The 24,076-nt window shown below is 37.9% G+C and overlaps 1 non-coding gene across 1 annotated transcript; it reads left to right on the forward strand.

Moving 5' to 3' along the window:
- The first annotated feature begins 7,511 nt into the window (after nt 1–7,511).
- LOC112423562 (U6 spliceosomal RNA) lies at nt 7,512–7,618 on the forward strand. Its single transcript, XR_003014033.1, has one exon. It is a non-coding gene; the product is annotated as a U6 spliceosomal RNA (small nuclear RNA).
- The last annotated feature ends 16,458 nt before the right edge of the window (nt 7,619–24,076 follow it).

The following is a 24,076-nucleotide window of genomic DNA, read 5'->3' on the forward strand; positions in this document are numbered from 1 at the left end:
ATACTTTGACCATTCTTAAGGAAGTCCCTTTACTTGTTCTAAATCCCAGGCAGGGGATTTTGCTTCATTCAAAGTTCTATAATAAGAAGTCTCCACACTAATCAAGTTTAACCTCTCACTATCACAACCCACAGTTGCTATTTTTAGAAATGCTGGGCTGTGAGCACAAGATGATTAGGTGAAGTATCAGTGGCCTGCAGATGTGGGCCCAAATACTTGTCATAGATATATTCTGACAACTGTACTCCAACAATCTGTTTAGTACAGTGCTTTGGTTTCTTCAATAGCAAAGTGCTGCTTGTGGGTCTGGTGGATTCAGAGGGATCAAAGAGTGGTGGCAGGTGCTAAGGAAAGTCACTATTTGGACAACTTTAAACTAAAAAAGACGGAGGAGCCAGCTCTGTCCTCAGGATTGAGTGACATGGAGCTCCTCTGCTCATGTCTGAGGTCCGTCCAGACCTCTCTTACAGGCTCTGGCTCCCATGCCTGGACTTTGGATTGGCCAACAGCTCCAAGGGAGTGAGTCTGTTGAGCATCCCTGAAAGCATTTTCACCAAGTTCTGTGTCTCACATCTATGGTTTGCCATTCTTCAGTCTTTAATGCAGCTTTTAAACTACCTGTGGTAAAGAAGTAACTGTTTTTGTTTCCAATTCACCATAGACCAATACTTTTAAAAATATAATTTAAAAAGTCCCCATTCTTCCTCCCACTCTGTACCCTTTATAATGGTTGATCATATGTTCCAGTTTGTTGAGGACAATGTCATTTTCCATCTATAGTCCTAGAGCCGTGATTAATAATCCCTTTCACTCTAGAAATGGTTGCACTTGAATAACAAATTATATGGTCACCCTACCTTCATATGTGATTATAATCATTACTCTTGTATACTTACACAATTTCTACAAATATCAGCAAATAAATGTAAACTTTTATCTCTCAAAAAATAGCCAAGATGATATGTGTAGTTGTAAAAACAGAGTCAATTGATGAATCTATTGACAGTAAATTCGTTAGGATCATGTTAGCTGGTATAATAAAGAACCAAATGAATAGTGATTCAAAACAATAGAAGCTTATTAGTGTCTCACATAAAGTTCAAAATGTGTGTTCTAGGCAGATATTCAGGGGCTGGGGTTAAAGTTCACTTCATCTTGAGGCACTGCCATCTTTAACAAGTAGCTTCCAAGAGTTCCACATGTCTTAATTTGGGCCACTATAACAAATTACCATAGACTAGGTGGCTTATAAAATTATACATTTATTTCTCACAGTTCTGGAGACTGGAAGTCAGACATCAGGGTGTCAGCATGCTCAGGTTCTGGGGAGGGCCCTCTTCTAGGTTGCAGATGGCCAACTTCTCATTGCATCCTCACATGGTTAAAAGAGGGAAGAGATTTCTCTGGGGTCTCTTTTGTAAGTGCACTAATCTCATTTAAAAGGGCTCCACTCTTGTGGCCTAACCACTTCCCAAAAGCCCCCACCTCTTAATACCATTACATAGTGGGTTAGTATTTCAACATATTAATTGGGGGGACACAAATGTTCTGTCTATATCCACCATGTTTGTCTGTATCAAGCCAGTGAATTGGAAAAAGGCTTGGTGGATTCCACATGGAATTATGAGTCATACGTGAAAGACGCACAGGTCATTCCTGATCACATTTTATTAGCGAGAACTCAGTGCCTTGATCACTTCGAACCATGAGGGATGCTAGAAAATGTAGTCTAGCTGTATACACAGATGAAGAAATCAGTTTGGTAAATAATTTTGCCACAGTAGTCAAGGACATCATTTTTAAATGGAATAGAATAGAATAAGCCAAGATTCATTTGACCTGGAATATAGGAAAGGTTAGTATAGTTTTGGAAAAGCCTTGTTTCAGTCATCTATATATTTGTATGCATGCTTGTCTGTAAAATGTATTTCTTATACTGCGTCACAGTCAAAAAGTTAAAGCCATTCTACCAAATAAATTTCCATATAAACAGTATTAGAAGAGATAGCCAAAGGAAAAAATGAGGGCTCAAGCTCTGAAGAGAGCTTTAAAATCACTGAGAAACTGGGCAAGTGTGAACATGCTTAAATGCTCATAAGTGACAATAACATCAACAAACCAGACGCAGCTGTGTAGACTGGGCTGATCCTGAGAAACACTGGCATTGACAAGTGAGTCAGGTTGGACTTAGGTACCCACCCACTCCTCTGACAGCAGCCCACCCCTGTTCTCCAAGGATCTCACCTATGCCCATGCATGCAAAGTATGAGGGGATAATTTAGTCATTTCTAGCAGAACTTGCATGGAAAAATCATCATGAATCAAAAGAATTAGGCTTTCAAATTTGAATAAAGGGCTGGTTTCCTCACATTTTAGGGCAAAAAATCAGATCTGATCTCAATATAACTTCCAATCACATCACACAAAGAGCCACTCTCTTGATACTGTGTAAGGCTGTGTATGAGCATGAGTGTGTATGTGCACATGTGTGTGCACATGCGTATGCTTAAGCACATACTTACCTGTGTGCTGAGACACAGGAGAGGTAGGACAATAGAAAGATCAAGAAGTATTGAGAATTCCTGGCATAAACAGAATGAATGGAGCTGGTTTAATTCATTTTGAGAGGACTTCAGCAGGCTTTTCTAAGGAAAGGCAGGACATAATCTAGAAAAACACAGCAGAGATGACATTTTGAGCATGGGGATATATGGCAAGCCATAGAACATGCTTTAGAGTTGAAATAAGCAGACCTGTATTTGAGTCCCAGAGAGATAGCTTATTCTTCCCATTATACAAATTAGAAAACTGAGAGTCATAGAGGTTACACCCAAGATTTTGCAGCTCATATGAAGAACTAGTACTCAAAGAAGTAGGCTCAGTAGTGGAAAAAGATAAGAATCTACCCAGAAGGATTGTCCGTCTCAGAGGCAGAACATACTGGGACCACAGGAAATTCAGATGGTGGCTGAGCCACTGCTGAGGGAGGGTAACCAGAGCTCTTCAGCACAGGATCAGACAGCTGGTCCTTACTAGGGTGCTTTGGGCTGCTGTTTCACCAAGGAAAAAGCAACAGTGAAATGAAAAGAAGTTGGTGGGCATTCTGGAAAATGCCATAAGTTGAATATGTCCCATCTCTTCTTTGCTATACTACACTCCAAATAAAAAAGAAAGAGATTAATCACCTGTAAAACGGGTATTCAACTCAATTTTTTCATGCAGGTCTATAAACCCAGGCCCTCCCTTTCCATTCCCTCTCCCACAGCCCACTGGAACAGGGCTGGAGACAATCATTTCTTAGAAAAACTAAAAATATACATTACATCATTCGTCCCCCACAGCCTTCAACCCCCCACAACAAGCCAAGTAATTTGAGCCCCTCTGCAAGGCATGCCATAGCCTCCCTTTGAGGTCTGTGTTTTCCCTATTTATTGTACCTGGGAGACTGACAGACATATGTTTTATGATACATTATATATTAGGCTTGGCTAGAGGCTCCATTTCCATTAAAGATGACTAAAGCACTAAGTTATAGCTACCTGGACCTCCCCTGCCATTTGTCTTCTGAAGCTATTCTCTGAGCTGTATTTCTGTCTTTTACTGTGACATTTGCTCACAAAATGGACAGAGCTTGGCCATTAAAAACCAAAGACTCTGCTTCTACAATATTTTTTAGAACAGAGCTCTAGAGCCCTCTTCCTGAATTCCTCCAGTTCTTGGTTCTGACAATTTCCTGAAATAGACGAGTGATCCCCAAAGCTGCAAAATCACATCTCTTTAAAACACCAGCTAAAACTGAGAAAGATAAAATAAAAACAGATCTACTTTTCCAAAATGGGGTTATTTGAGTTGCTGCTCCCTTCAGGCAACTGTTCGGCAATTGACATGTGGTTTCTGCATAGTAATTAATTAAATGCTCACCCTTATTCATAAGACACTTGTGGGGATTACTTTTTTTTTAATGTTGGTTTTTAAAATTTAGAATGATGCCTTTAGATCAATTTAGATACCATGTCATTGCACAGGTAATTAGTAAAATAAGGAAGAGACAATGATAAAAATAGAAGCAACATCAAAAAAAAGCCAACCTTCATTAGCATTATAACCTATGAATTAAAGCTGGTAACGGGGAAAAATAACTTCATTTATCCTGTGCAAGAGTCAGTGATTAATTGAAAATACACATCAAAGAGCTTCATTTGCATATAGAAGCTCTGGTACTCTGAGAAGCTTTGTGTGGGAAGGGGTTTCCTATTGAACACACACAGATACATAGAGACCTCTCACGATGCTACAAGAGCCAGCCATCATTCCTTCCAACTATGAAGGATGTCCAGCTTCATCGATATATTTACAGCCTGACCCAGAGAGACCACTGAGTTGAACAATGGACAAAGAGACAAAGAAGTATTTCTAGATATACAAGTATATAAAGAGGATGAGAAACATATTCCTTAGTAATTTTTTTAAACTGGAAATGTCCCTCACAGGTGGGTTTCCATCGTCTCATTTCCCACAGTTAATGTTTTAGGAAGGAAAATGCTCCCCTCTTCTTCTTGATTTCCCATCCTAAAGACCATTCCTCAATTGGATGTGTGGAGCCTCCATACACACCAGCCTTCACATTTACTGCCACATGGAATGGCAAATTCTTGGGCATTGATTGCTTATCTTCTCTCTGAATACAGGATGCTCAATCTCTTTGTAAGTCCCCTTTTGAAAGCTGATGAGATATTATGGAGGCATATCACTGGAACTTGCTCCACTCTTGCCCTGCCCACAATGTGCAGACACTACTCTGGATATGAACCACTATGTTCTCAGAAGCATTCCATTTGGGTGTTGTGTATGGTAAACACAGCCTCAGACGGCCATTACTAGGGCAAGACTTCCAGAATAGCTGAGCAAGGAGTTCACCAAATCCTCATCCCAAAAAGCAAAAATAAAACTGGATAAAATTGTCAAAAACAACCATTTCAGGAATCCGGAAATTGACCAAAAACAAAACAAAAAAATGAGAAACATTTATTCACGAAAAATGATTGAATCTCGGTAAGAATAGAGAGGGATTGTTATTTTTGTCCAAGACTGTTTCATGCTGTTCCACCCAGCTTCATGCCACTGTAGTTCTACCAGGGCAGGGCAGGCCTTGAGGACCAGCAGCTCCATGGCTGGAAGGGCTAATGTGATATGGAATGGAAGATGGAAAAACCCATGGTTGAAAACAATAGCAATCTTGGGGATAAACAATCAGAAAAATCCAAAATCATAACTAGTCTGGAATTGCCCTACTGGCTGGGCCAGTAGGCAATCATACCAGCAGAAGAGCAAGAAATTTATCAGCAAGATCCAGAGATCAAGACGGCCAGAGTGGGCCTGGAAATCTGCATGTGTACCATGGCTGTGCTTATGCTCAGGAAAGACTGAAGAGGGTCTTAGTGAGCTTAGTGAGCTACTTGTCGCTGAATGAATGTGAGACTCTAAAAGCACAGAAAGTAAAGACTGACAGACTTGCAAACTGCCTAAACTTTGAATGCCATTTTCCAAACCATACACAGATCCATCAGGATACGGTAAAAGCCTTATTGGCTCAAGGAGTTTAAATCTTTGGCTGACCTCTATGCTATGCTGACCCAGACATGACTCCAAAAGACACAGGCTTAAAAATAAGATCAAGATTTGTTTTAATTGAGTGGAAACATCAGTGGCTGCACACTGCCAGAGAGACAGGCAGTATATAGTTATTTCAGTAAATAAATAACAATAATAGCAAATAACAAATAAATAACAAAAGTAACAACAACAAAACCCGGGGAGAGAGGAATCAGAGTCCAGAGTTGCTACAATATATTATCAAAACTGTCCAGCTTTCAACAAAAAGTTATGAGACATGCAAAAAAAAAAAAAAAAAAAACAGGACAGTGTGACTCATACACAATAACAAAAAAGAGCAGGCAATAGAAACTCTCTGAAAGACCCCAGGTGATGGACTTACCAGACAAAGACTTCAAAGTAGGTGTTATTAATATGTCCCAAAAATACAAAGGAAACCCCCTTTAAAGAATCAAAAGAAAATATGGTTCCCAAGAAAAAATAAAAATGTTTGAAGTGAGAGATATCCCAGTTACACTGATTTGACCATTACACATTGTATGCTGGTATCAAAATATCACAGGTACTCCATAAATATGTACAATTATTATATAATAATAAAAATGTAAAAGACAAAAAAGAAAATATAACAATGACTCATCAAATACAGAATATCAAAGAGAAATTATTTTTAAATGACCATTCTTAAATTCTAGAGTTAAGAAGAACGATAACAGAAATAAAACATACACAAAGGGGCTCAACAAGAGATTTGAGTGGCAAAAGAAAGAATCAGCAAATTTGAAGGTAAAATACGAAGAATTGTCCAACCTGAAGAATGGAAAGAAAAACTAATGAAGAAATATTAGCAGAGGCTGAGAGACCTATGAGATACAATTAAGTATTCCAACATAAGTGTACTGGGAGTTCAAAAAGAAGAAAAGAGAAAGAGGCAAAAAAAAAATGAAGAGATAATGACCCAAACTTCCCCAAATGGATTAAAAACATTAATCCACACACCCAAGAAGCATAATTAATTCCAAGTAAGATGAACTAGAAGACATTTACAGAGACACATAGCCAAGATGTTGAAAGGCAAAGACAAGAGAAAATCTTGAGAGTAGAAAGAGAAAACCAATTCATCACAGACAAGTGGAAAGGAGAGCTTGATAGATTAGCAACTGATTTCTCTTCAGAAATAATGGAGGCTCAGAATGCAGTGGAATGACATATTCAAAGTATTGAAAGAAAAAAAAAACTGTCAACCAAGAATCCCATATCTAGCAAAACTATATTTCAAAACTGAAGGCAAAACAAAGACATTTCCAGATAAACATGATCTCTCTTACAAAGAATACTAAGTGAAATTCCTCAGGGTGAAAGAAAATAACACTAGACAGTAATTCAAATTCACACAAAAAATACAGAGCATGAGTAAAAATAACTATGTATTTAAATATAAGAAACTTTAGAAAGGTAGTTTCTCTCTTCTCTTAATTTATTTAGAAGACAATTGTACACAAGAATAATTATAAAAATTTTCCTGTTGGAAATATGTCATACAAAGAAGTAATATGTATAAATAATAATATCACAAAGAAGGAGGGATAGAACTATATTGAAGCAAAATTTCTGTATTTCACTGGAATTAAGTTAGTATTACCTGAAATACATCATTTTTAGTTTAGAAGCATACTGTACTTCCTCCAGAAGAAAAACTAAAAAAATTATTCCCAAAAATATAATTAAAAACTATTTAAAAAGGAATTTAAATAATACACAAAAAAAACGTATTTAGGACAAAAACAGCAGTAAAGAAGGAATAGAGGAACAAAAGGGCATGAGACAAATAGAAAACAAATTGAAAATATGAGATTAAATACAAATATATCAATAACCACATTAAAAATCAAATGATTGTGCTCACTTCAGCAGCACATACACTAAAATATCAATGATGCAAAGAAGATTAGCATGACTTCTGTGCAAAAATGACATGCAAATTCATGAAGTGTTCCACATACTTCTGAGTTTAAAAAAAAAAGGCTAATCCCAAAGGGTTACATAATGCATAGTCCTATTTATATAACATTTTTGAAATGAAAAAATTTTAGAAGTAGAGGTCAGATTAGCGGTTTCCACGGATTAGGGATGGGGCAGCAGTGGGGGTGGCAGGGATATGGATATAGTTGTGAAAGGGAAACATGAGGGATACTTGTGGTGTTGGAACTGTTCAGTACCTTGACTGTCGTGGTGGATACACTATCCTACACAGGTGATAACATTACATAGAGCTTAATAAACCCCCTCACCCACAGACACACACACACACACACACACACACACACAAACGATTACAAATGAAGCGGGGGAAATAGAAATAAGAGCTACAGATTATACCACTGACAATATCCAAATTGTAATATTATACTATAGTTTTGCAAAATGTTACTGTTGTTGGAGAAAACTAGGCAAAATGTACCAGGGACTGTTCTGGGTTATTTCTTAGTACTATATATGAATATACACTTATCTCAATAAAAATTTTAATTAAAAATGTAAAAGGATTAAACATCCAAATTAAAAGGCAGACACAGTTATACTGGATATAAAACAAGACCCAGCTATATGCTGTCTATAAGAGACACACATAGATTCAAAGACACAAATAGTAAAAGTTGAAAGTAAAAGTACAAAAATTATATTATGAAAATAGTAACCATAAGAGAGATAAAGTCTCTGTACTATAACAGACAAAATTAAGATAAAAAATATTGCTACAGACAAAGAAGAACATTTTATAATTATAAAGCATCAGTTAATCAGGAAGATATAACAATTACAAAGTATACACATACCTGACAACAGAGCTCCAAAATACATGAGGCAGAAACTTACAGAATTGAAGTAAGAAATAAAAAATTCCACAGCAATAGTTGAAGACTTCTATAGTCCACTCTATAGAATGGATAAAACAACTAGACATAAAATCAGTAGAGACATAGAAGAATTGAACAACATTATCAACCAACCGTATCTATAGTACACCCCATCCAACAATAGCAAAATATACATTCTTTTGAAGTGCACAAGGAATATTCTTGAGGATAGACCATATGCCAGGTGCCATGGCTTGAATATTGTTTGTCCCCACCAAAACTTATGTTAAGGCTTGATCCTCAGTGTGGTGATGTTGGGAGCTGGCACCTTTAAGAAATGAGTAGGTCACTAAGAGGGGTTAATGCCTTTCTCATGGGAGTGAGTTCTCACTCTCATGGGACTGTATTAGTTACCATGACAGAAGGTTATTATAAAGTAAGGCTGCCTCTCGTGTTTGGTTTCTTTGCACATGCTGCTTCCCCTTCTGCTTCTCCACCATGTTATGATGCAGCACATAGCCCTCACTGGAAGCCAACCAGATGCAGCCACCCAATCTTGAACTTCCCAGTCTCCAGAACTATGAGTCAAATAAACCTCATTTCTTTATAAATTATCCAGTCTCAGGTATTCTGTTGTCACAGCAGAGAATGGATTAAGACACTTGGTCACAAAATAACACTTAATAAGCATAAAAGGATTAAAACAATATAAAATATGTCCTCCAATCACATTGGGATCAAATTATAAATCAATAAAAGGAAATTTGTGAAGTCAATAAATACTTGGAAATTAAACAACACACTTCTAAATAACCAATGGGTCATAGAAAAAATTGCAAGGGAAATTAGAAAGGAACTGAAGGAAAACAGAATCACAATATATCAAACTTTATGACAGAGAGAGAAAACAGTGTTTAGAAAGACTTTTATATCTTCAAATGCCTATATTTTAAAAAAGAAAGATCTCCAATGAATTGCCTAACCTTTTACCTTAATAAGTAAAAAAAGAAGAGAAACCTAAACCCAAAGCAAGCAAAAAGAAGAAATAATAAAGATCACAGTGAAAATCAATGAAGTAGAAAACAGAAAAACAATAGACAGAGTCAATGATACCAAAAATTGGTTCTTTGCAACAATCAACAAAATTGACAAAAATTTAGATAAATTGATCAAGAAAAAAGGAGAAGACATAAACCACCAAATTCAAACATGAAAGAGGAGACATCACTATTGACCTTATAGAAATTAAAAGGATTAAATGAGAATACTATGAACAACTGTATACCAGAAAATTCAACAATTTAAATGAAATGGACATATTCTTAGAAAGATACAAATCACCTGAACTAACGCAAGAAGAAATAAAAAATATGACTAGACCTACAATGAGAAATTGAATTAGTAATTTTAAATCTTCCCACAAAGAAAAGTCTAGGCTAAGATGGCTTTACTGAGGAATTCAATCAAACATTTAGAGAATTTAAATCAATCCTTCATAAATTCTTCCAGAAAATAGGGGAGGAGGAAACTCTTCCCAATTAATTTTCTGAGACCAATATTACCCTGATGCCAATGCCAGATAAAAACATGACATGAAAGGAACACTACAGATAAATATACTTCTTGAATATAGATGCAAAAATGTCAATAAAATTTAAGTAAGCTAAAAGGCCAGAAATATGTGAAAAATATTAAACATCATACCAAGAGATTCTTTTAATCCCGGGAATGCAAGGTTAATTTAACATCTGAAAATTAATGTAATATATTAATAAGATGAAGGACAAAAACCACATGATTATCTCAACAAATTCAGAAAAAGTGTTTGACAATATCTAATATCCATTCATTATAAAAACTCTCAACAGCCTATCATCTATGAAAGATCTATAGATAAAATCATACTTAATGGTGAAAGACTGAATGTTTTCTTTCTAAGACTAGGAATAAGGCAAGGATGTTCACTCTCATCAGTTCCATCTAACATTGTAATGGAAGTCCTAGCTAGTGCAATCAGGCAAGAAACAAACAAAAAGAGGCATCCAGGTTTGAAAGAAGAAGTAAAACTATTTCTATTCCAAGTTTACTGAGTTTATCCTACTGGGAGTTCATGGAGCTTCTTGGATGTGTAGATTTATATTTTTCATTATTTCTTCAAATATTCTTTCTTTCCCTTTCTTTCTCTCCTCTCCTTTTGGACTCCCATTATGTGTATGTTAGTACACAGGTCGCTGAGACTCTGTTCATTCTTATTCATTCTTTTTACTTTCTGTTCCTCAGACTGACTAATCACAACTGACCTATCTTCAAGTTTTCTCATTTTTTCTTCTGCCAGCTCGAATCTGCTGTTGAGCCCCATTAGTGAATTTTTCATTTCAGTCATTTTACTTTTCAACTCCAGAATTTTTGTTTGGTTCTTTTTTATAAAAGCATACCTCAGGGATATTGCAGGTTTAGTTCTAGATCATGATAATAAAGCAAATATCATAATAAAGCAAGTCACATTAATTTTTGGTTTCCTGGTGCATATAAAAGTTATGTTTACACTAACTGTAGTTTATTGTGTGCAATAGCATTATGTCTAAAAAACGCACATAACTTAATTTAAAAATACTTTATTGCTTTAAAAATGTTGGCAGAGAGACACAAAGTGAGCACATGCTGTTGGAAAAATGGTGCCGATAGACGTGCTCAATGCAGGGTTGCCAAAAACCTTCCATTTGTAAAAAATGCAGTACCTGCAAAGCACAATAAAGTGAAGTGCAATCAAATGAGGTGTGCCTGTAATTTCTATCTTTATATTCTTATTCTTTATATGATGATACATTGTTTTCCTACTTTCGCTTTTTAGACATGGTTTCCATTAGCTCTTTGAACATATTTAAAATGTTCAAATACCTATTTTAAAGTTTTAATCTACAAAGTCCAACATCTGGGATTCCTCGGGGACAGTTTCTGTTGATTGTCATTTTTTTCTGCTCTGTATGGGCCATATTTTCTTGTTTCTTTGCTTGCCTCATAAATTTTTGTTGAAAGCTGGATATTTTGAATATCATAATATGGCAACTCTGGAAATCAGATATTCCCTCATCCCCAGAGCTTGTCGATGTTACTGCTTGTTGTTGTTTTTCTAACAACTTTACTGATATAATTTACTGATATAGTTCTGTAAAGTCTATTCTCTTTCTTATGTTTGGTCACTGAGGACTCTGGTCAGCCTGGTGATTAGCCAACAATTGAACAGAGATTTCCTTCAAGCCTGGAACCAAAAATTCTCCCACTGTTTGCAGAAGGGTTCTCTGTGCATGCTGATGCATGTCTTCAACATTCAGACAGGCAGTCTACAATACTACCTTGGTCTTTACTTCTAGTTTGTGCAGGGCCTCAAGGTTGACCAGAGAGGTGAGCTTAAGGCCTTCTCAGGTCTTTTCTGAGTATGCACACAGCCTTGGACTTGCATGCAGTCTTCTACATTCCCAGAAATATGTTGGAAATGTTCAAAGCCCTTATTCCCCTACACATCTTAGACTTTCTTCCCAAGCTTTTTGGTAAGTCTATTGTTTGTCTCAACCATTATCCATTGCCTCAGGCAGTAATAAATAAAATATTTGCCTGTAAATATTTCAACAAATATGCCCCCAGGTAGTGACCTTAGGACTGGGTGAGTTTGGAGCTAGGCAAGATAAAGACATACTATTCGACCAGGTATTCCAGAGGGCCACCAGACAGATCAACTAAAGGCAATTCTTTGCAAATGAGGTCCTTCTGCCCCATCTAGTACTGCTATTGGAATGTAGGATATTATTTCCAAGACTATAACTAAGCTGGGGAGTGGTAGATAAAACCAGGGTGAGTTAAAATGCTACGATGCTCTGTTCTTGCCGATAATCAGCCATTTTTCTTGAATAAGCACTCTGAGTTGCTGCAAGCTTTTGGTTAATTTTCAAACTTCTGAAAAAGTTGATTCTGACAGTTTTTGCCACTTTTTTCGCTACTTTTATGAAAAGGCAGACTTCTGGAGTTCCCTACTCCATTTTCAACGATTTCATTTTCTATTCACAGATGACATGATCTTGTATATGAAAAGTCCCAAAATATCCACTGAAAACCTATTAACACTAATAAACAAGATCAACAAAATTGTATGATATAAGAGCAATAGACAAAAAAGTCCATTGTATTTCTAGGTACTTATTATAAATTATTGGAAAATGAAATTAAGAAACAGTTCTATTCATAACAGCACCTAAAAGAATAAAATGCTCAGAAATGAGTGCAATGAAAGAAGTCTATTGCTTTACACTGAAAACTATAAAACACTGTGCCAAGAAATTAAAGAAAATATGAATAAAAGGTAAGATATTTTATTTTTACAGATTGGAAGATTCAATATTATTAAGACAGGGATTTTCCCAAAATTGGTGTATAAATTCAGTGCAATTCCTATCAAAGTCCTAGCTGCCATTTTTACAGAAACTGAGGGACTATCCTAAAATTTATATGGAAATGCAAAGGCCCCAGAATAGTCAAAATAATCTTGAAAAACAAGAACAAAGTCAGAGGACTTGTACTTCCTGACTTCAAAACTTACTATAAAGCTATAGTAATGAAGACAATGCAGTACTAGCATAAGGATAGACATATAGATCAATGGAACAGAATTGAGATGCTAGAAATAAACCGTTACATTTATGGTTAATTGATTGTTTACAAAGGTGTCAGTGCTATATGATACAGAAACAACAATCTTTTTCAACAAACAACAGAGACAATTTTTAACAAACGGTGCATGCAAAAAAATTTAAACACTTTCCTCACACTATTCACAAAAAGAAAATAACTCAGCGCATCGTAAATCTAAATTTAAAAGCTAAAAGTATAAAACTTTCCTAAGAAAACCTTTGCGACCTTGAGTCAGACAGAGTTTTTAGACACTATGTCAAAAGCAAAGACACTATGTCAAAAGCAAAATCCATTTAAAAATACTTAATAAATTGAACTTTACCAAAATTTAAAAACTTTGCTCTTCAAAAAGCACCTTTACAAAAATTTAAAGATGAGCCAAATAATGAAAACAAATATTTACAAATCATATATCTAATAAATATATAAAGAACTCTTCCAATTCAACAGTAAGAAGACAAACAACCCTGTTAAAATTTTGGCTAAAGATTTGAATAGATGCTTCACCAAAGGAAATACCTAAATGAATAATAAATACATGAAAAGACGCTCAATCTCATTGTTTATTAGTGAAATTCAAATCATAACCACAATGAACTGCCACTTCACTCCCACTAGAATTGCTATCATCAAAAAGAGAGAAAACAATAAGCATTGTCAAGGATATACAGAAACTAAAACCCTCATACTTTGTTGGTGAGAATGTAAAGTGGTCCAACCACTTCGGAAGACTATTTGGTGATTTCCTCAAAATTTGAACATAATTTTAGCAGACGATCCATCAACTCCACTCCTAGATATCTACCCAAGAGAAATAAAACCTTATGTCCACATGAAGACTTGTATGTGGGTATTCATAGCACCATTATTCATAAAAGTCAAAAAGTAGAAACAATCAAATATCTATCAACTGGGAAAGAAGAAACAAATGTAAATCCATACAGTAGCATATTGTCAGGCAATCAAAAAGAATTAAGTACTAATATATGCTAGAATATGGATGAACTTCAAAAATATTATGCTAAGTGAAAGAAGCCAGAACCAAAAGATTACATATTGTATGATTCCATTTGTATGAAATGTCTAGAAAAGGCAAATCTGCAAAAATAGATAGTAGATTAGTCACTGCCTGAGGCTGGGGGTAAAAGAAAGAGTTGCAGATAAGCATGAGGGATTTCTCTTTTGAGGAGATAGAAGTGTTCTAAAACTGGATTGTGGTGATAGCTGCTCAACTTCATAAACTCACTAAGAATCATTGAATTGTACACTTAAAATGGGGGAACCTATGGCATATAAATTATGCCTTAATAAAGCTGTTTTAAAAATTAAATGAAACTATGATAATAAAAAGGCTACCCCTAAATAAATTACTATTAATCATATTAAGTCACCAGAACAGCAGTGTGGATGAATTTACCAAAAGCACAGCCTAAAGGAAAGGAATTAATTCCTAGAGACAGAAGCCTGACTTCAACAAATGAAGAGACCCCACAGAGAACAAGAGGAGCACAGTCTTGTGCTTCCCATCCCAGGAGGCTTTGAGGAGGGTGCAACCATATCCCATTGCTGCATCCATTACTCCCGATCTTATACTTTTCCAAAAGGAGAAGGGAGAGCAAATTACAATTTACACTAGTCTGAAAATCCTAAGAATTACGTGCCTATTGAGGGAGTCTTGGTTTTCAAACAAGTGTTTTGAAATAAAGTATCAGATGTCCTTCCAGACATAATACCAGTAGTAAATATTAGAGTTTAAGGAGGACTCAGTGAGACCACACCCATGTTCCACACTGGAAACTGACCCATATGACTCATTTTAATCACAACTCTCCTGCCCCATATACCCACAACAGACGAAAAAACAATTTTCACAAATAATCATAATAGTTGCCATTTACTGGACACATTGCGCATCCGGCATTGTAGTCAAGGCTTCAACCCTCTCAACAAACATAACCCTATGACGCAGGATTCATCCTTATCCTCACTCTACATATGAGGAATCTGAGAACTGAAGAGGTTATGAAACTCACCCACAATCATGTGTCTGGTAATTACTGGAGCTGAGATTCTTCCCTCTGAGCCTCCTACCTGCTTAGACCAAATTCTCAGCCCCTACTCTCTACAGCTGTGTTCCTCAAGCTTATTTTCTTTAATACATCCTGACCCAGGATATACAAGTATATCTGTAAAAGGAGTTTCACAAAACAATACTTAATGTCTACTATGCAAAATATTTTTATTCTATTTGTCTTATTTTACTTTTTAATATTAGGTTGGTGCAAAAGTAATTGCATTTTTGCCCTTAAAAGTAATGGTCAAATATCTTGGTCAATACCACCAATATAATTTTAAAAACACTACTACACAGAAAAACCTGTATAGTCACATGGATGTGAGACTCTGCAAAAATTTTCAAGACCCTTCTAGGTATGTCCATCAAAGTCAAGCAACTGCCAGGCTGAATACCTGCCTACACTGCAACCCTTCACCTGCCAGAGGAAGGAAGAAGAGAGAGCTAAAAGCCTGAGCAAGTAACCCAGTGGATAGCCCCTACTCAAGGGTGCACTAAGCGAGAATCTAGCCACGAGGAGGGCAAGAAAAGAGAGAAGCAATCTATTTGCCTTAAACAAAGTGTACAGTAACAGAATTCCTAGCAACGCACCAAAAGACTAAGAGATTCTAAGAAAACCTCCTGTTTTCCTATGACCAGAATATCATAGGTAGACTTTATTCTCAAATTCACCTTGCTTAATACCACCTTAAGACAACTTATAGGGGCCTGTAAGAGCTCAAACCTGGTCCACTCTGCCACTCACATCTCCTACCACATCAACAGCATAACTCAGATCCCAAATTCAGAGACACCAGAAATCCTTTCTGTTCAATTTATAATTAAAAGGGTGTAGCTTCTATTTGAACAGCTTCACCAAGTGAAAAACTTTTAAATGATTTTCTGCCTACATATTTCCACTTTATTAAAATGAAAACATAACCCCAGATGATTATTTTCCCTTGCATCATTCTGGCATTTTATCTTCTGCTTATTTGAGGACCGTTGTGTTCTTTTGCATTCATCTTGGTAATCCTAGCAGACTTCCCCACAATTCATTTCTCTACAGCGTTACCTCTGTTCGCTTAGATTTTCTGCTGATGTAACTGCTTGGGCTGATCAAAAAGGTGAAGAGGGGATTAGGGAGGTCCATATTAAAGGTTTTAAGCATGTGTGTTCTCAATTATTTTCTTGATCTGGGAGATTACATTGGAAGAGTTATCTCTGTCTCCTTAAGAAGAGAGTTTGCAAAAAGCACAGCATTGTTGAGATTCTGTTATTGAGGCGTTGGAAAGGATTACTCCTTTTTCCTCTGTCTTTAACCACTGCAATCCTAAGAAGACTCCTTTATGAAGCCTCTGCTTCAAAGACCTTTGAGGTGCAGATGTCTGCAAAGTAGCTCAGATTTAATATTCCCGAATCAGAACTTCTGACTCTGGCCACTATTTCCACCCCAACTGCTTCTCCCCATCGCCCACCCCCACCTTCCCATTATCAGAAAACAGTCACCTCCTTCCTCCCAGTCGCTTTGGCCTAAAATCCAGAGGCCCTCCCTCTGAATTTCCCTCCCTCATTAGCCACCATACATGATTCATTAGCAAGTCCTATCCCCCTGCTTTCAAAATAGGTATGAAATTCAACCACTTTTCCCCATCTCTCTGCTCAGAAGGCCTCTTCTTCATGCACTGGAACTACTGCAGTGATCCTCAAACTGATACCCTTGTTTCTGCTTTTACTGCTTCCAATCCATTCTCCACCCAGCAAATGGAAGATCTTATAAAAATTTAAAGCAGATCATGTCCTCCCTAAGCTTAAAATCTGAAATACATTTCCATTGCAGTTAGAATAATGATGTCCTTGTTCTATAAGGTTCTACACAGGTCACCTCTCCCACCTAATCTCCTTCTACTGCCCCCTACTTGTTTATTGAACTTGCACCACACTGGCTTTCTTATTTGTCTTCAAATGTACCATGCTTATTTCCACTTAAGGGCATTTGTACTTACTGTTCTATCTGCCTAGAACACTGTTCTACCAGATTGTCACATGACTAGCTCCCTTCTGGTCTCAGCTCAAGTGTCATAACAGTAGCCTCAGAGAAGCTTTCTATGACTGCCCCAGCTAATGCTCTCTGTCCACCCACTCACTATTACATTACCCCATTTAATTTTCTTCGTAGAACTTATTTGAAATACTTTTTGCATACTTGTTTATTGTCCGTGTCCTCCATTGCAGTGCGAGCTCCAGGGAAACAGGAACCATTGTCTCTCTTGTTCACTGGAGTATGGCACTACCTAGAAGAGTACTTGGCACCAAGAGGGCACTCAATTAATAGTCAATGAATGAACTGGCATGCCGCACTCTTTCTGACATCCTTTTGTACATCCACTAATGTACAAATAATATAAGCTATCAATCAAATATCTTAAGTAAGGTCTTTTCCCATGCCCTCCTTAATGACATCAGGGATATTAAAACTATGAAAATCTAACTCTGAGGAATTAATTCTGCCCTAGTCGACTCTGGCTCATTTACGTCTTATAATTCACTGATTCGAAAAACATTTACTGAGTAATTAGCAAAAGCCAGGCAATGAGTAACCACAGGTACCTCACCTGATTGAAACCTTCACTTTTTACCTTTGTTAGCAATTGGTGAAGACTGTATACACCATACAGCCAAACACTAATTGCAATTGTATATTGTAAAAGACAACTACTTTCATTTAATATTGGACAATCAATCAGAGGGCTAATAATAATTTCCTGTTATTTAGAAGGAGCTTTATGCCAAACAGCAGGGTTGTTTTGTCTTGTTTTATTAAGAAAAACTAAATAAGAATTAGATGGAAGAAAGCTGTACTATTCAAATACAGAATTTTACTATGTGGGAAGAGGAGGAAATGGAGAGCTGATTTTTTCTTCAAAGGTAAAAACCAACAGTGGGGAGGTAGAATTTCTTTGAAATCTGCAGCACATAATTTACTGCATGAAAGTGCAAGCAGCCAGTTCTTGGAAACAGAACAGCACCATTAGGGCATCTGTTTCAATTACAAACCAGTTTTGGTTTAGCCATGAACATTCAGGAAGTTATTAGAATTGCACAGAATCATTGAATGTTGGCACGAGAAGGAAACTTGGCACTCACGTTGTCCTCCACTTTTCTCAATTCATACATAAAGTCACTGCAGCCAGGCCATGTCAAGTGGCTTGTCCAGTGTTTCACAATAAGTTAAGTGGCCAAGTTAGAATTCATAATCAGGTTTTCTGGCTCATTGGCTCTGCCATACACAGTTTGTTGCCTATCCAATTGCCCATTCCTCTATCCTTCCCCATCTCCTACTTCCCTGCTCATAAAATCCTGATTTGTTTTTTTTAAAAAAAGAAAACCACAGGTGGAAAATCTGTGATTTCAAAAAAGAAGAGCCCGTCTGCCAGCCCCAGCAAATAAATCATTATTGGACTAAGTGGTCTTCTCATATCCTTTAGCCTGTATTGGTCTGCCATGGGCCTGTGACTTATTTCTGTCCAATGAGATCTAAAGGACAGTCTTCTGGTAATGTGTAATTTCCCCTCCTTCCCAAGAAAAATACAGAACCTCAGAAGAGGAAAAAAAAAATCCTTTTCAACTCTCTTTTTGCCTTGAACTCAGGTGTCACCCCTAGGGATGCTGCAGTTATTTTGCAACCGTAAGACAACAAGTCAATAGACTAAGTATAGCAGAAATAGAGAAAAGGCCTAAGTTGCTGAAACAAAAGCAGTCGCCCACTTCCAGATTTCTTGATAAGCAAAGAAAAATAACTCCCTGCTTCTTTAAGCCACTGTCGTCAGATTTTTCTCACTTGCAGCAGGACCCGTTCCTAACTTGTACTGCGTCCCAGAGACCTCCAAACTGTGATTTTAGGAGCTGTAGAAAATATGTTGCTGTCCCTTAAGGGTCAAGAAAGGTGAGGGATGAAGAGAGAGAGAAGAATCTACAATTACAGGCCCCTAACCCCAAAGTGAAACTGAGCAGCCCTTTTCCCTCTGAGTCTCATATTGAACTTTCATAAACGCTTTCATTGAAACAACATATCCACACTCTAGAATCATTTTGAGAACCGTTACAGCATGCCAGGCAGGCCTTTGCTTTCAATAAATGAAACCACAAATAAAAGGCCCAGGGGAGCTCAATAGGCAGATTAGTCCCCTGCAGATGCCTTTTGTAAAGAGATGAACCATCTTTCTATTATATAAAAATATGGATTTCACACGTAGGTTCACTTAGAATGGGGTGAGCTTATCGTCTCCCTCACCAGGAGCCTTGAAATTGGCCTCTGGGACTACACTGATCTCCTCACTCCTTTCATTTCCAACCACTGGTATGTCCTCTGATACCAGCAAGCGGATAAAATGATAAACATCACCAGCCACTCAGTTTCAACTCCCCTTTAGAGACTAAAGAGTGGAGAATGGTTATTAATCTGCACTGTGAAGAATGGGTTTTCCTGTTCACTAGAGAGCTGGGGGCAGGGACATGGTTTGGGGACACCTGGACTGGTCATTGATTATGATTTCTCCTCCTCACAAACCAAGAAAGTCTGATCTTTGCAAAGCTTTTCCTAATTAGAAGTACAGTGATTATTAATGTAAATACTTCCAGAATGCTCATGTGAATCTTGAGGAGAAAAGGAGAGTTTTATATCAAGAATGTGGCTATTTTCCCAACTCAGATAGGATCCACATGGGGAGAGTATCTCTGGTAGCCACAAGCACAGCAGAAAATCCAGGAGAAGGGAAAAAACAGAGACAAGCTAGATTGCATCTATTAATGTTGCATAACCTCCTTGCTTCAAAGCCTGTATCCTCGACTTAGTTGGGAAGTTCAAATGTGTGTGCATGAACATCAGATACCTCTGTGACCATCTCACATACTCCCAGCCCACCTTTTACCTTATCCATTGCCATAGCTACCCGCTTTATGCACATGTAACTTGACAGCACCTCAGTTTAGCTCACTGTGTGTTTGGCTCTCTGACCCAGGATCCTCTGATGCTACAGTATGGGCTATCCTCAAGACTTATGCATGGCTGCTCTCACTTATAAGTGGGAGCTAAACATTGGGTACACGTGGACACAAAGATGAGAAAAATAAACACTGAAGATTCAAAAGGGAGGAAAGAGAAAAGCACAATGGTTGAAAAACCACTTATTGAGCACTACCTTCACTACTTGGGCGATGGCATCATTAGAAGCCCTCAGCATCACACAATATACCCATGTAACAAACCTGCACACATACCCCCTAAATCAAAAATAAAATAAAATATAAAATGACTCATGCATAGTAGAGCTGGAAGTAAGAGGAAGCCAACCTCCCATGGGGAAGCCCCTGACTAATGGGGGAGAAGAATTGGTGAGTTTATCTTTTGTTCCCCAGAAAGACAATTCAGAGGTACAACCACACAGCTCCTCAGATGCTCTCAACTGGTCTAAGCCCCAGTAGCCCACAGCAGTGACCAATTCAACAATGCATCCTTGGAGTGACTCTCCTTCCTTCCCCTGATTCACTCTTTCCAGTTCTCTGTTTCTTTTCCCTGGGATCACTTCCCTAAAGAAACTACCTGCCTCCAACTTCTGGCCTCAGGAGCTGCTCTTTATGGGTAAGAGAACGCATCCCATCAATTTATAACCCATGTGGAATGTCACAGTCTCCATCACTCCAAGAAATGCTAGGTCTGGGGAGGACAGGGCTTCCTAGCATTTGTATCATCTGAGCTATCATCAAGGAGGCATGTCCTTCTGCCAGACGGCTTCTGTGGTGGTCTTAAAACATAACCACAAATTATTTGACACTCCTCCCATAAATAGGTATGGTTTATGACCGCTCATTCCCCTTGAGTCTAGGCAGATTCATGACCACTTCCACCAATAGAATATAGCAAAAGTAACACAATGCGGCTTCAAGGCTAGGTCATACAAGGGCTTGCAACATGTACTTTGTTTTCTGGATCACTCGCTCCTAGACCTTGAGTTACTACACACCAAATCTGACTATCTTGAGGCCACCATGTTGGGGAGGCCATGTATAGGTACTCTGTTCTCCAGTCTCAGGTGAGCCCAGTCTTCCAGCCATTTGATCAAGGTGCTGGACATGTGTTACGGTCTGAATGTTTGTGTCCTCCCCAAAATTGATACACAGAAACTTAATACCCAATGTGATAGTATTAGAAAGTAGAGCCTCTGGGAGGTTATTAGGCCATGAAAGCTCTGCCCTCATGAATGGGATTGGTGCCATTATAAAGGAGACCCCAGAAAAATAGCCCCTTCTACCATGTGAGGACATAGAGAGAAGGTGCCATCAGTAAACAATAGAGTTAGCCCTCACCAGACACCAAATCTGCCAGCACCTTGATCTTGGACTTCCCAGGCTCAAGAACCAAGAGCAATACATTTCTGTAGTTTCTAAGCCACCCAGTTAATGGTATTTTGTTATAGTAGCCTGAACAGACTAGGACAACATGTAAATGAAGCCATCTCAGACCTATCAGTCCACCAGATAAATACTAGCAAGTGACCTCCGTTGACACCGCAAGGAACAGAAGAATCATGTAGCCAAACTGTACCCAAATTTCATATCCACAAAATCATGAAATATAACAACATAGTTGTTGTTTTAAGCTACTATGTTTGGGAATCTTTTGTTCAGCAGAAAAAGATAACTAAAACACCTGGAAATTCAGGTCAAGCCTACTTAAGAGATAGCACTACTCTCCTTGAAATTAGGAAAAAGAGGCCAGGTGCGGTGGCTCAAGCCAGTAATCCCAGCACTTTGGGAGGCCGAGACGGGCGGATCACGAGGTCAGAAGATCGAGACCATACTGGCTAACACGGTGAAACCCCGTCTCTACTAAAATACAAAAAAAATTAGCCAGGCGAGGTGGCGGGCGCCTGTACTCCCAGCTACTCGGGAGGCTGAGGCAGGAGAATGGTGTGAACCCGGGAGGCGGGGCTTGCAGTGAGCTGAGATCCGGCCACTGCACTCCAGCCTGGGCAACAGAGCCAGACTCCATCTCAAAAAAAAAAAAAAAAAAAAGAAATTAGGAAAAAGAGCAATTCCCCATGGAAAAGACTTTTCAAGGGTTCAGGTCACCTCGATTCTAACTTGATAATTTCTCTTAAGTCTACTCCACCCCTGTATTCTGTTTCTCTTGTCCTATCTAAGTGATTAAACATTGATACCACTACACCTGCTGCCTCATTCCTCATGTATATAAAACTCCAAGCATCAGACCCTAATATCAAAGTGGCATCTCTGTCTTTGTCTCAGCCTTCTTAGAAATTTGTGTCTACCAAAAAAGGTTTGAGAGTATGTGTTGGGGGAAGAAAAAAGGCATTATGCCATCACACAAATAATGTTTAATGCATTATAATGTCAGGATGTACGCAGAGGGAGGAAAAAAAGAGTTGTTCAAAGGCCGTCACAGGATGAAAACACAATAATTGGGAGCTAGTAGGGATTCTGAGACATAAAACGGTTGTTACTGCCTTTTATGTTTCTGTTTGTCACATTTAATAATAGGAATATTTTACATTTGTATAATGCCTCACAGTTTAAAGAGCACTTTTCTATATATTAGCTCACATTCTACAAGTCTTCTATGTATGAGTTCACCTACATCCATGACTTCAAGACATACGACCTGCATGGAGATAACTCCCAAGTTGCCCAACAAATCTCTCTCTCTCTTTCTCTGTCTCTGTCTCTCTCTCGACTTCTAACTGCCTCCTAAACCTTTCCACATAAATATTCTTAAGACATCTCAAATTCATTACTTCAACACTCAATTCATTTTCCCCACAGCCCTCCCAACACATGTACACACACACACACACACACACCATCTCTTCCACCTTTGTTCCCAACTCAGATAATGGTGCTATGTCCTCCAAGACTAGAAAGTCTGAAGTCAAGAAGTCATCTTCTCAATCTTCTCTTTCCCCTCAAAGCCCATTAGTTGTCAGGTCCTGTGATCTCGGTTTCCACAATACCTCTCAGATTTGTACTCTCCTTTCTATTCCCCCAGGTGCCACCACGAATTCAGACCCTCCTCATCTGTCTGGATCAGGGTTAGCAAACCACAGCCCTTGAACCAAATTCAGCCCTCCACCTATGTTTGTAAATAAAGTTTTATGGAATATAGCTGTGCTCATTAATTTGTATATTGTCTATGGCTGATTTCACACCACAGCAGCAGAGTTGAGTGGTTGCAACAGAGACTGTAACAGCCTGCAAAGCCTCAAATCTGCTCCTTTCCAGAAAAACTTTGCCAGCTCCTGGTGTAGACAGCCTGAACAAATCTGCAAGAGAAGAGACACCCTTAGACTTTTAATTCCTCAGAGGTATTTTTTGCCACCAAGGAGAATATGCCAACAATTTTGCCTTCATGGTGCCCAGTGTCTGCCTCGTATGCAGAGTTTATAGTGTTGATTTATCACAGTTTTTGTCATTGAAAACTGACTTCCTATTATGTAATGAGCTTTATCCCTGTGGGCGTTTTGAAATGAGCATATACCTGTAATTCTATACATCATATCACAGGTTCCTCAAGACTAAGTCAAGACTCACAGCCGGTTGTCCATGGCTGTAGTGGAAAGAACTCAACACCTCATGTTATACGCTGTGTTTCCCTTGTTGTTGTTGGGTTTTGATTATTTATTCTGTATTCTTTGACATTCTGAAGACTTTTAGGACATAGTCCTAACTTAATTACATTTAAGGCAATGGAATAAATAGAAATAGCCATTTTTAGTTCTACCCTTCCTTGCTCCAACAGGCAACATTGACAGTTTCTATATGATTACAATTGGTTGAAAAGAGAAATTTCTGT

Source organism: Macaca nemestrina, chromosome X (genome assembly GCF_043159975.1).
Source record: "Macaca nemestrina isolate mMacNem1 chromosome X, mMacNem.hap1, whole genome shotgun sequence".
Lineage (NCBI taxonomy): Eukaryota > Metazoa > Chordata > Mammalia > Primates > Cercopithecidae > Macaca > Macaca nemestrina.